Source organism: Plectropomus leopardus, chromosome 6 (genome assembly GCF_008729295.1).
Source record: "Plectropomus leopardus isolate mb chromosome 6, YSFRI_Pleo_2.0, whole genome shotgun sequence".
NCBI lineage: Eukaryota > Metazoa > Chordata > Actinopteri > Perciformes > Serranidae > Plectropomus > Plectropomus leopardus.
Window position 1 is genome coordinate 16415846 of NC_056468.1, and position 14294 is coordinate 16430139.

At 40.3% G+C, this 14294-nt stretch overlaps 1 protein-coding gene across 3 annotated transcripts in view; it reads left to right on the forward strand.

The window, feature by feature from the left end:
* Positions 1-14294, forward strand: part of edil3a (EGF-like repeats and discoidin I-like domains 3a) — a 131602-nt gene that overhangs the window by 43869 nt on the left and 73439 nt on the right. The window lies entirely within an intron of this gene.

The window sequence follows — 14294 nt, forward strand, 5'->3', positions numbered from 1 at the left end:
TTATGCTCTATCTTTAAACGGCCTTCTGAACTCTTAAGCTTCTAACGCCCTAAAACTGGGCACAAGGGTAATCCCCAATGTGAGGTGCAAGTGAATGTGGGTGTGACCAGCACTTGAAACTATTACATGGACACCATGCAAGTGTCACTGCAACTGTGTGAGTCGTCTGCTGGCTTTGCAACATGATAATTAGAGTTCTTACTAGTGTATTTTGATGTTATTGAGGACATCAGACAGAAAGTAGAAAGTCTTGGGAAATCAGCAACATTGCTTTTCTTGTCCATTGATTATTGCTGCAAAGCTTTTCCCAGACTTCCTCCTGAATCTCCACAACAGACAACAGAGCTGTTTGATTTTATAACTGTTCACAGCAACAACAAGGAGCAGACAGAGTGAGCTGTTTTGATATTTCAGAAAGTCAAGTTACTTTTTATTTCCTTCTGAGGCCGTCTGTCTCCCTTTTTTGACTGTTCTCAGCAGTTTTGAAGTCAGTTTCACAGCAGCGTCGAGGCTTGCTTATGTCAGTATCACTTCCAACACCACTTACTAGAAAAAGTCTGGCAGGAAGTAAAACCTAGGTAACATGTTAATTAATCTGAAATAGAAAACAGGTGGAACCAACATAAGCCAGCAGTGGAAATACACAGGTATAGCTTCAAATCTTGACATTATTATCTCGCCTTAAAAAACCTTGTGCATTTTGCATTGAACCAAGGATTTGGAAACAGCATGTAGGTCTTCATCTGTAAGTGCTAAATCTTGCTAAATCCTGCAATATGATATAAAGGCCAAGTCCTGTGGCTGCCCTGTCTGTGTGTGTGCTTGGCTGAGCATTGCATTAGCCTGCACAGCACAGTTGTCCTTCATTTCATCGCAGGTGTGCTTCTAAGTAATGGATTTAATGTATCATGGTGCAAACTGTGTGGCGAGATGGATCATTATTGGTTTAATAGAGGAAGAGGGATAAACATGCGGAGAGAAAGAGAGACGTTAACCAAGGAAACCATTTATATGTCTCCTAACTCTGCCACACTTACACCAAGGTTAAAGAAGACAGTGATTTAGTGGTAAAAAGAAAAAGATAAGTCAATGCACAGTAAGTCATAATTTATTTATCCATTTTTTCCTATTTAATGAAAACTCACAAAACATGCAATGAAATAGAGAAGTCGCTATATCAATGCTATGTCATTGTGTATGTCTCCAGCCAGAATGGTGAGCAATTGGCTAATGTTCATGTCATAATTCAGTTATTGTTTCCTATTAAGCCCTTAGGGTGGTGAGAAACTGATTCGATATGGGCTGAATACACATTAATGTCTGCCAATTTCCCTTGCCGTCATTACAGTTGAATGGAAGAGAGTGGGTGTGAGAGAGACAGAGGGAAAAAGAGGAAGAATTTTCTATCTGAAGACATTACTAATCAAATCTAGTGTCTGGATAATTCCTGCAATTATATGATAAAGGCATATAAGCAATTGTTCCTTTAGAATGGCAGCTTAGCATGCTTTGTTATGGTATGGCGTTGCCTTTTAATGGATGACAAGCTCATTGAAGAGGATAAAAAATGAGGGGGAAAAAATTGGCTGAGAAATCTGTAAGAAACCAGACAACACAAAAACAAGGGGCGTTTTAATCCTGCTGAACAATCTGTCCTTATGTCTGTTATTTTAATGAATATCGCGCAATTTCATGGGTACATAATGATGCACCTCTTTCGACTGCTGATGGCAGCTCAAACTTGTTCAGAACTTTTTGGTACTGCATCTGTGAATATGAGGAATTTATCAACATATTTATTAGCCCTTCTTATAATAAGTTCACAGCTGTAATAACAGAATGTCCAGTGCTTGGAAGTGCGTACATCTTTAAATCGGAATCAGGATGCAATTAAATGCAGTTATGCTCTATCTAATCCAGTGTTTTATATCAGTGCTGGCCCACATCAATGTTTGGTTTTATACATAATGTTTACTTAACAGATGTATAGATAACTTACGTGTGGGCCGGCCCAGGATTTTTAGTGTTGCTCTTTCTATCTCCGTGCTCTCTCAGTGCCAAATCCAATTTCACACCTTTGAATGTTATCCTAAATACATGTACTACATATTCTGCCTGTTAAACGGGTTTTATGAAGCACAGCCTGGAATGATGTCGCACATGGACAGCTAGGACAAGTACAAGCTATTTCAGACGTCTTTGATGGGCAGATACTGTATGCATTTCAAGTTGTCGACTGCTTTGTTTTGGGCTGTTTGGGGTTTTTTTTTAGCACACAGCCATCAAGACTGAACTTAAAGTGTTGTGATTTCTACATTCAGAGCAGGCGTCAGATAATCACAGCTGAAGGTGCTGGCAGTGTGCAGTCACAGCAGCCATTAAAAGTAAATGTTTCATCAGTTTGATTTATCTTTGCCACTTTTTCCGTAACTAAATCTCACAGGTTTTTCTGTTTGCTTTTGCATGTTGCATTAATAATGTGCTTGTACTGAATTGGTCAGAGCATTGAAATAAAGGGGACCTATTATGCTTATTTACAGATTTAAACTTGTTCTTGTAAAAACTCAAAATACATGTTTACTTGCCTTCATGGTCAAACAATAGGGCTTTACCTGGGCCAGAATTGTGTCAGTTGAATCAGATTTGGCTGTTATATACGAATATTTAAAATAGTTATTTATTTATTTCCATATGAAGTTTGAAGGTTTGTACAGGTTCAGCTGGACGTCCAGTGTGACAGCGGCATTCATGTAACAAGCTAATGGCACTAAGAACAGATCTACATTTTTTGCCATCACTAGATATCACACAAAGGCCAGAGACTGTGTCATATAAGTTGCTGTGAGCTGTAAATTTACCATTTCTAAGCAGAAGAGAGAAGACAATGTTATCTCAGAGCCTTACAGTGCAGAGTCTCTTCCTCTGTGCCGCTTCATCGCCTCAGCTGCAGCCTCTTCTTAAGAGTAGTGCCAAAGTCAAGAGCACTCACTCCGCACCGAAGATTGGGGAACAAAACGTCCCCACAAGCATACTGCAAAACACAGTGACTAGCAAATGAAAAGAAAAAAAGCACTGCTCGACTTGAAGCAATCTCGGTTTTCTGAGGGCTTTCTGACTGATGATTTGAATCTCCATCTTTCAAGGGGCAACCCTATCAAACAACAAATAATTTTTAATTTAAAAAAAAAAAAAAAATGTATTTTACCATTTCTGAGACACTCCATTCTAGCACCTGTCTCTTTAAGCCCCCCTCCCGAAAAAAACCCAGTCTGCTGATTGGTTTTCATTTCTGTCTCTTCCACATCTCAGTGTCTGTAGCTGGGGAATGACTGTTACGGACATTAGTGGCACTTTCTACAATGAAGGATCAACAATAAAAGCTGTTAAAGAAAAAGCTTCACAACCAGACCTGTTCCAGCACGAATATAGTCCAAAATTCTGGAGAAATTAACAGCATCGGCAACTGATATTCCATGTTTCCCCGGCGTTAGTGTGTTGCGACATGTAGCAGTGTAGGCTTGGTAATGTAAATACTTGCAGTATAGCATGCTTGGAGCAAAAGACCATATAAGGAATCAGCTGTTTACTGGTGTCAGCTTGTCTTTGAAGTTAAAAAAGTCAGTTGTAAATAGAGTATTGAAAATGGTTTGAGAGGTTTGCGTTCACATGAATTACTCTTACATAAATTAATCTCATAATATGAAACTTTGGCCACCTTTAATATGAACATCCAGCATTAGAACATAATATATGACAGAAAATGAGGAAAAGTATAAAAGGTCCCCCTTAAGGTTTTACTTTTGAAATGATAATCAGAGAAAATGTGAGTTTGAAATCAGTTTCAAAGTCTTACCGCCGACAAATAAGACGGGGTTAATATGGGGCTAATGTCACGGTTTTTATTATTAGAGGCCTTATTATCACACAGTCATTCATCTTTCAAATAGTGTGGCGTCACGTCCCTGTGGTGACAAGAGAACAAGTGCCTTGTTATTGGGCAAGTAGCCAAACATTGTAATGACCTGTCACAGTGTGAAGATTGGGACTGATTGCCTCAGTCGTCATGAGGTTGCAGATTTTTTTAGGGCACACATTCTCAGCCTGTCAAGGACAAATGAAGTATAAAGGATTTTTATTGGGGCTGTGTTTTATTTTTCTGCACAGAAATTTGCTGTAAATGTCTCACTGTAAACAGTCATGTGTAATATTTTAATTTAGTTTTAAGCAGTAAAAGTAAATCACAGCTTTGAAATTTGGCAGATTAGATGAAGATATGTCACCTGCTTTTCTCTTTGAGCAGGAGCTCTTGATCACAATTTTCTGCAGCTTCTTCTTCTTTACTCCCTCTCAGAGATGTTAGTTTTTGTCTTACTCCTTTAAGCTCTCACTCAGGGAGACTGTATGTTGAGCTCACTGGCAATCACAGAGAAAGTTAAAAGTGTTTCCAGATAGTATGAGCCAGTGTGTTCAGGCTGGTGGTTACATATGCGCAAATGTACACAGGCATTGTCAAACTCTATTTTTCTTTTCACGACCTGCGAGTCCTTGGAGGAGATTCTATCTCGCTCTTTGATCAATACATGTCTTTGCCTTTCTTTCTGAAACACACCGGTTTAGCAGGATTGATTGAGGCTAAATGTAGGATGTGTGAGATCTTTTTTTAAACTGTGGTCCTGTATTTGATCATGTATTGACAGTTGCTATCATGCTGTATTAGCCCTGCTGCCTCCACAGCTCCTTGCCACAGGATAATCAGCCAGTGTTTATGGCCGTGGCCCGATGTAAAGCCGCAAGGAGCCATTACTGTTTGTCAATTCACCTGGGGCAGATCACACACTGCCTTTCATCAGCAGAAGAGAAAGAGAGCGACTCCATAAGGACTCGCTCTGTGCTTACCCTTGATACCACATTTAGGGCTGCATTAGTGACCTGTTAAGTGCATTTTTCAGCTGGAAAGGAGGTATCCAGTAGCTCCTATATTTTTTTTCTTGTTTATTTTTTCCTCTCTAATATTTCATCAGGCCCTCTGACTCCTCGCCTTCTTGTGGGTTTTTATGGAGCGTGAGCAAGAGCAATAGAGATCTGACTTATTTTCCACTGGCATCTGTTTGTGCTCAGTTTACTGTGTATGGGCATGATGACGGCATAGACAATAGCACTGCAGCCCGAGGCGGCATGAATGAGCAACAAAAGGACAGTGCTTATGTACATTTTAACCGTTAAACATTTGACTACAACAATAGACTCTATTTGTCAGGTACAAGGCAGAGGCAGAGGTCTGGCAGTTTTTCCCGGCACCTCCTCCGCCCCTGTGAACACCCACCACTTCACTTTACCAGCACACCTCCAAGTGGTTACCTGCACCTCTTCATGCGAGAAATGACTTGCCCTTCTCAAACCTGCCACTGCCTCACAGGAGGTGACTTTGTAACAGCGGATCTTGGGTTTGTTGTGATGGCAGGGGGAGGGAGGGAGGGAGCGCTTGTTAGCCAGCATATCTTCCACTGCTCCTGTGGAGGCCACTGAGAGAGGACAGCAGGGCGGGGTGGGGAGAGATTGGTGGGCTTGTGGTTTTATGCTCCCTCTCACCGTGATTGAGGCAGTTGTTATCTCCGTCTCACTGCTAGGCAGCACGGGTAAAATCACTCCAGCAAAGATCACAATGCCATATAATCCCATTCTTATTTGTTCCATTGAATGCTCAGTAGGCCTACTTCCCAAAAACATGTATTCTGCTAAATCTATAATGTTTATTTCCGTTAACAGTCTTGCATACAGATAAGTTTAAACATGCTCTGTATATGCTAGACTGTTCAAGAGCTGAGCATAACAATGAATAATCGAGATGTGGATTTTACTGCACGAGTTTTGTGATAAATCTTAATGGATGTTTTGCTATAGTTTTGTTATTGTTAGGAATGGACCCTTGTGTCTTTAATTCATTAAGAGTTATTTCCATTATTGGATTCTTTGTTCACTATGGACACATTTGAGAGAAACAAAGTTTTTTTCCTGAACTCTATAAAACATTGGGTGAGTAATTCATATACCAATGATAATTTTGGAGGGTGAAGTTTTCCTTTATATTAACATCTATGAGCATGAAACAGTTTTTGCAAGAGTTTACACCTCATCAAAAATGATAGCATCATCACTGCTGTCGCTGCTCCTCTGGCAGTACAGAGGGTGCCAAATGTGAACTAAATTACTATCTGTTTGTTCCTTCTGTTCATAATTATTTTTGTAGGAAGGATAACAGTTCTCAACCAGAAAATGGACCCATATTTCCAGCAAATTGCCACTGTGTCCAAAATATCAGCTTCCTATTCATCTCAGCGGTGAAGCTCCACAAAGTGTGGTAGCTATTTTGTTTATAGCTCTGGGGAAAAGTTGCTCATGTACAGAAATCCACTTACTGTCTTAGATCATTTAAGCAGTATAGCTGAATTGTGTTTTAGGGGCGGATTTTCACTTCACAAGTTTTTGGGGCAGGCTTAGCTAACTGGATTAAGATTGATTTAAGTACGACTTTAAGTTAGCAAAAGAAAGTTTATTAAAGAAAAACTTTTCCATGGTAAATGGGTGGAAGCTGTACTTTGTCCACAGAAAGTTAACCTATTTTCAAAATAAACAGAGGCATCGGTTTAGTCATAGTGCCTGAGGTCTGTTCTATTAGGTATAAATCTGCCTCGGTTTAACAGCCTCTGGGTTACAAGAGTTGGGAAGTTTCACTGAAATTATGCTAATTTGCACACCACTTTTATTTTTATATGCATAAATTAGCATGGGTAACGTTTAACGCCAGTTTGTTTTCTTAGAGTAATTTATACCTGTTTTTAAAATTAGGCCTTCTCCTTCTGCTCATCCTCTCTTCTTTCTTTGGGTCAAAAGCTTACATTATGTGACTGTGTTGCATTATTTCAAACTAACCATCTGTAGTGGCAGCATATCAGTACAGAACTATTCTATAGTATTTATATAGCTTATGTTCAAAATAGTATCCAAGGTGAAATTCTTACAAAACCTTCCACTGTTTATCTTGTGAGCAAAGATTTGCTCCTGCTAGAGTTTCCCAAGGTCATCATTGTATCACAGAACTAAAAATGTGCCCCACTACCTGAAGTGCCTTCAGAGCTTTTGTGAACACTAGCAGACTCAAGGCTCTCCCCACAGCTCCATTACTGTGATGTAGAGCTGTGTGGAGGACAAGGCCATTTCCAGACACCCTCTCAGCATTACATTCACAATCCCACAGCCCACCCACTGCTCGCAGTCTGTGGCTAGAAAGCTGCATTTACAGGAAAAGATGAGTGTAGAGAATCCTGGGGGAAGGGTCCATAGTCCACCAAACATCCAAAGAAGCGACCACAATCACACAGCCAAGCCGTCAGACGCCAATGATCAACAACTCATGGAGAGCCAGTGAGTGTGTCTCGGAGTGTCTCTCAGGACTCTGTGCAAGATCAAAATGGAAAGATGGATATGCTTGTGGGCCAGCTGTTGTTTTAGTTAAACATTTGCTCTTTCTTTCTTCAAAGCGCCCCACATTTGTGTCACTGGAAACAGCAGAGCACCTATTTATGTGGCAGTTCAGTCATAATCTGGTGTGTAAATGTGGCCTTTAAAGGACTTTTATGTATTTACTGTTTTGTCTAGAAAGACACTGGTTTCTTAAATGGCTTTAACACTACTAATGTGATATTTAATAAGAAAGCAGCTGCAGAGGAGAAGAATGAGAATCAAAGAAAGTATAAAACAAGTTGTTAGCATGTCATACATGAATTGTTCCCTTTCTTACTGCTTCTGATGAATATTGTGGAAGCTGATGTCTGCAGTTTCTAGAATTTAGCCAGTGTACTTCAAAGATGCTTAATTATTTCCATTGTTGGGCTAGCGGAGACGCGTCTGGCATTTTATTCTAACAGGGAGTTTGCATTCTGCTGGTAAGGAGATTTCAGCTGAATCCAAAGTAGGAGACACTCTTGCCCACACTGACTGCTTTATGTTGTTTACATGTTTTTTTCTGGCTCAAAAACATTAGCAAAGGTGTGTTTGCCACACTGTGTTGCCCTGACAAAGGGCTACATACCGCAAGGACACAGGCGTCATGGTTAAAGGCATTAATTTCCTATGTTCTGGAAGTTGTACAGCATGCCTACAGGACTTCTTGTGTGCCACTGCAGAAGTTGTAAGAATTTACTGTACCCATGGCATTGTGTTGTGGTGTTGTGGTGCCAGTCTTAGTGAGATATGCGTCACTGCCACTTTCCACATTTTTTTCTGTCTTACCCAGTGTAGCTGTAGGCTGCATTTGGGGAGCATGTGCTTAGTGTTTCCACCACTCGATATCCCAGATGAGGGATGCCCACCTTTTCCAGTCAGCTGCATCTTTTGGGTTGACATGTGCAACGTCCTTACATTGATTAATTTTTAGCATCTTGAAAAGCTGGCAAGATTGTGGTAGTGTCTGGCGTATTACCTTGATATAGCACTGGTGTCTGGCAGCACTTGCTTTATATATTTCATACAATATATTATCTTGTTTCACCATTTTATTGGAGCATCATCTCATTGGAAAGTCTCAGTACTCTCACACTACATTGTTGAAGGGCAACACTGTTCATGTCTCCTTGCAGTGTGTCTCAAAGGGCCCTCTCCATACATACAGAATATGTAGGTGGGTGATAAAATGATCTTGCAGTGTTTTTCAGCTCTCGACTGAGCCATGACCATTACTGGATACACAGTAAAGAAATCATCTTTCAGTTGACTATGAGATAGTATAAGCTGCAAAGGAGCAGGACCAAATTTTTCACACGCGCTTTACATTTTTGTCCTTTTTCCCACGCAAGCATTTTATATTTGGCCACACAATCAACTGAATAAATGTCTTAAGAATTTAATCAAGGTAGAATAAAGAGTATAAAGGCAGTTAATGGATATTAGCTGTTGCAACAATAGATCTACTTAGCAAGGCCCATCTACAAACTGCAATACAGTTTATGTTACATGGTAAATGGTATACTATAATTTACTTTCACTGTTTGGCCTTTTACGTACTTATGTGGTGGCTTGGCTTGAATCGGCTGGACTCAGCGTGTCACTCCAGTGTAGGCTACCAGCTTAAAGGTGTGTCTGTAACCAATGATGCATTTGTGCTTTTGAACCAACGCTAACATTTTTCCGGCTGTCCTGCTTGTGTTTTTTGTTGGGTTTTCTATTGGGTTCTATTGGATTAAGTCAGAGTTTGTTTATCGTCACTCAGCACTCTGTGAATGTATGCAGGAAGGCTCAGAGGCTTAGGTAAAGTGCCTGTTTACTGCAATGGAACAACGCTCCACCACTTTTTTCTCTAAGTGTGGAAACAGAAAATCTGCGATAAGATAATCCAGTCGAAATTCCTATCCATTTTTCAAGCGCTTGAAGATTCAACCATCGCAAATGTCACGCAAGAAAGCCAATAAAAACAAATGGAATTGTCAAAAATTTCAAATTGATGTTGAAGGTGTGTTGATTGATTCATGAAATTAACCCATGCATTGGGTAAAAAGAGGGAAAATATTCCATCTTAAAAATAGCAGGTAGCTTTTTAAGTGGCATAAAAAATACAATTATTTGCAAGCATGAAATATGCTACACTGTTTTGACCCCTTCTGTTTTTGTTCATAAATACTGATGACAAAGCCCATCTGACATTGTACAACCCACTCCCCAACTCCAGAGATGGTCCAGTTGGGGTGCGACCCCACACAACTGAGCACATTTAAACTTGTAATGGAAAACGCAAATCAATGTGGAACAGTTTGACTCAGCACGGTGAAAGTTGCCAATGGTGTGTGTGTGTGTGTGTGTGTGTGTGTGTGTGTGAGAGAGAGAGAGAGAGAGAGATCATGCATCCACAAAGTGAAGATGGTCTGGTCAAAGTTCAGTGTTATACTTCAAATGTCTATTTTCTTGGGTATCCTGCTGCCCCTGTCTCCATCCCAGGAGGAGCTGACCCTATCCGGCTTCTGTCAGAGGGCATTTAGGATAACAAGCTAGGGAAACAAGCTAGAATATAGGTGTTTAGGGCCACATTTTTTTCCTGTGCCACTGACACAGATATTTTCTTTAGCCTTCTAGACAGCACCTTGAGCTTGACAGATCAAAACTGACCCTTTTTACCTCAAGTTTATTGAATACATAGACTGTAACCAGACACTATTTACCAGGATCCATCTGTGCTTGGCACTGATCTCGTCAGCCTTGGCCTCATGCATGCTCTCACACCCTTATCTGTCAGTACTCTGACTCATCATTGATAATATAAAAATGATGCATCACCTTTTCCATATGCCTTCAGTAAGCACTCAGTTCTGCAAATTCCACCAAATAAAAACTGCTGTAGAAAGACACTTTCAGTAAGATGACCTTTTCTTTTTTTGGCAAGCTGGTGCTTTGCTAGCAAAATCACAGGCAGGACAGTTTTTTGTTTTTTTTTACACAATGCATCTTTGCTGTTAAAACCAAATATAATCGCGCAAAAATGCCTTTAGGTAGTGGAAGCTATATAAAGTGGTCAGACTGCTGGCATAAAGTGCAGTCTTGTTAGGCTTCTAGGGAAAGGCCAGCACTCATGAAAAAATGTCAAATGTCAAAAGTGCTTCAGGAGAGGTTTTGTTGAAGCCTAGAATCCTTCAGTTATGCTGGTGGAGAAAAAAGGAGAAAATGATGAGAAACAAAAGCCTTGGAAATGTGTACTTTAGATGTTATGAAGAAAAACAGTAAGAAAATAATAAGATGAGAATTGCCAGAAAAAGGGAGTGTGGGTGTATTAGCTCAATTTAGGTTGCTTTTTTCCCCTCCCTTATTCCAAGTCCCTAAGCACCCATTCACCTGCTTTATCCTTCCTGTGGAGGAGTTGTGGAGAACGAGCTGTTACCAGGGCTTAATTGTGTAAGGCCCCTTGGACACTTGAGCTTTGCTGTCACCTCCTCGCCTCTGCAGTAAGGATGGACCCGCTGGCAGATAGCCAAAGCATAAAGAGAGATGCATTTCCAAATCCCAGGTGGCAAAAAAGGCCTAGACTCAGTCCTGCCCAGGGCTTCTAGCCGGCATTGCAAGCCAAAGCAGAGCACTGATAAATGTTCAGCTCAACTACACAGTGCTTCATTAATTAAGTATGGCCAATGTATAACCAAATTAGCATCAGTGTTGTTTTACCACACACTGACTTCAATGTGCTGGGTCATGGGAATGTGCACTTTGAACACAGGATTTTCGCTGATGTCCAGCATGGAGATCTTATATTTTAATTCCTCCTCTTATTTAATCATCAATATGACTCAGTGTGGCAGAAAATGGTATAGATGTGTGAATGGCCGATGAATGGGAATGATGGCACCTTTTTTTTGTAACCAAAATTTCATTCAAGGAACCATTCAAGGAATCTCTCCTAGACAGATAAGGCCAGATCAGAGAGAGGGTCAGCAAGGAATTGAATTAATAAAATCAGTGTGAAATTACTTTCTGTTGAAACTGCTGAAGCATCTTAATTTTGCAGCACTATCAATATTAAACTCTGCATAACTTATTCAGAGTCTGACCCTTATTAAAAACCCTTTTTTTGTAATGGATACAATTTTAAATATTTGGTCATGATGCAACTTTTTCTTCAGACATTACATTTTAAAGTGAATTTATTAAGACCCTCTTATCTATTTATATTTATGTTGATTTATTTGATTGTAAAGTCTTCACAACATGGGGTGAATTGCCATTATATTTTGTCATCAGAGGATGAACCCTACTGACTTTGTTAATCCCCTGAGTCTTCTTCTCGCACCATGATAAGGTTGACATTTGTGGGTCAGATTGAAAAATCTTGAACTGTTTGATGGATTGTCATACAATTTGCCAAAGATATCCAAGATCCCTCAAGGATAAATTTGATTGGCGTTGATTGACTTTTTATTTATCCAGTGAAAATTCACTCCATGGATTGTCACTAAATGTGGTACAGACATGGTTCCAAGATGATGTACTCTAATGACTTTGGTGTTCCCCTTGACATTTTCATTGAGATATCTTGACAACTAATGGATGGATTGACATTAAATTTAGTGCATTTTTCATGCTCTCCAGAGGTTTGAATTGTAATATCTTGACATCTTATATATCACCATTATCAGGTCAAAATCCTTTTTTTCTATTGAATTAAGTCTTAAGTCATGTTCATTGCATTTTTACCCCCTTTTTAGTGCTAATTAGCAAACAGCTAACAAGCTAAACCAAAATGTCCAGAGTATGTCTAGATGTCAGAGCCCAAAATGTAATTAGGCGGTGAGTAGTGTCAAAAATAATATATAGTATTTATATTTGTTGTGTGTTAACATATCGGATAGTCAAATACTGTTGTCAGGTAAGATAAGACATGTCTTGATATCCATATTTTCCACCACATTAACCCCACATTAGGTCCTTGCTTGCTCTTTGGCCCCCACGTTCCTCCACTTTCTTGCATCTCATACCATATGAGTGTCTCTTAAACATTCTAGTAAGTGTACCTCGATGATGTTAGAGAGCTTGTGGATCACACTCAGTTGTCCCGAGGTAGATAAGTATTCCCCTCACACATCTGCTGTGGAGGCTCCATCTGTAAGCTTAAAATGACACTTAAGGCTTTCCTCCAAGTGTCATTCTGCCTCGGAGCTGAGGGCTCTTCACATTCTGCACACCCCAGCTTCGGCAGAGCCCCCGGTCTGCATGTCTTCAAAATGATGAGTGTTTTTCTTCTCAGATACTCAAAACCTCTCTGCAATGCATCCTAAGATACCTTTTCAAGGGCTTCTGGAGTGCTGCTGCGAATAACTTCTCAGTGGGCTAATCCCACTTCAAATAGCACGTCGTCCAACAGTATTCTTAATCCTGAATTCACAGATTCATGCATCATCATATCCCTTGGAACATACAGCATGTACCACTGTGAAAACTAACCTGCATGCAAGATGAGGTTTTAGAAATGTCTGCACAGGGAATCAGTGAAATCAATACTCGTGCTAAGCCTTGTTATGTATGACTGCGGCTGAGACATATCACTGCTAAAACACATTTCAAGGCTGCATCTGTTGCTGTTAAGTCTCTCTTTAGACTAGTTGTGTGACTCCATCAGACTCTGGGAAGGAATCCTGTTTCATGTGGTGATAGTCACTTCAGTGGCATGGGTTAGGCAAGGATAGATTGACAGGATAGATTGACAGTGGAGACAGGCGTTTCCGTGTTCCATCTTCCATCTTTGACTCAACTTGGAGAGACAGGTCTCGTCTTGGCCTTGTGTAGCCTGGACTCGACACATTTCACTGCACCAGGACCTGTCAAATACAACATCCAAGGCTGCCCATATACCAAGCTGCAGCTCTGAGGATGCGTCGGCACTTCTTTATGTACAGTAGCATTATAGAACTATCCAAACTGAAATACACTAGGTCTGTTGTACGACTTAATTTTTACCTTTTCTTTAATGAATTGACTGGTTGACTGTTACTTCTGGATAAACTAAAGTCTACTCTACCTGGTGGCGTTTTGTGTCCATTTAATATTGTTTTCCCAATTTTTTCCTATTATGTGCATATTTATTAAATTCTTTGTAATGGGAGCCCTGCGTATTTACACTATGCTACAGATACCAACAGAGTGCCGAAGGGCTGAGCATCTGTTCTGCACTGAGTTGAGCACATTTGGCATTTTTCTGGCTGCCAAGAGTTGAAAGGTGTTCAGCTATGAGTAAAACGCTGTGCTTACCGCTCTCACTTTTGACCCAGCCATTCGATCAAAGTGGAGGAGAGATTAAACAAATACCAGGAAAACAACCATCAACAACACCAATAGAAAATAGCCACATAGACCAGTGGGTCTGTCCCCTCTCCCTACATGCTACAGCCTTCCCTATATCCAGAGCAAGGCCAAAGCAAGTACACCACCTTGTGCTGACATTTCTCCCCCCATGGATATTCTGTGTTGTAGCACCCAGACGCAACCAAAGCATATCAACTGGAAATATGCTGTCCCTCTAAAGACACTGCTCTAGCACTCCCAGCTTTCAGTCTAGAAAAAAAATGTTGGACACATGGCCTCTCATGACATTAACACCAGCGGCTGTCAAATCAAAAGACTTTGGTCATACACACATGTTCATGCATGTGTAATTTGTCTACAGTATACACTAAAGCTTATGTGAACATTCAATTACAAAAAAAAAAGAATGAGGAGCACACATACTGGCAGGGGAAATGAGATATGATGTGATAAAATGCAGG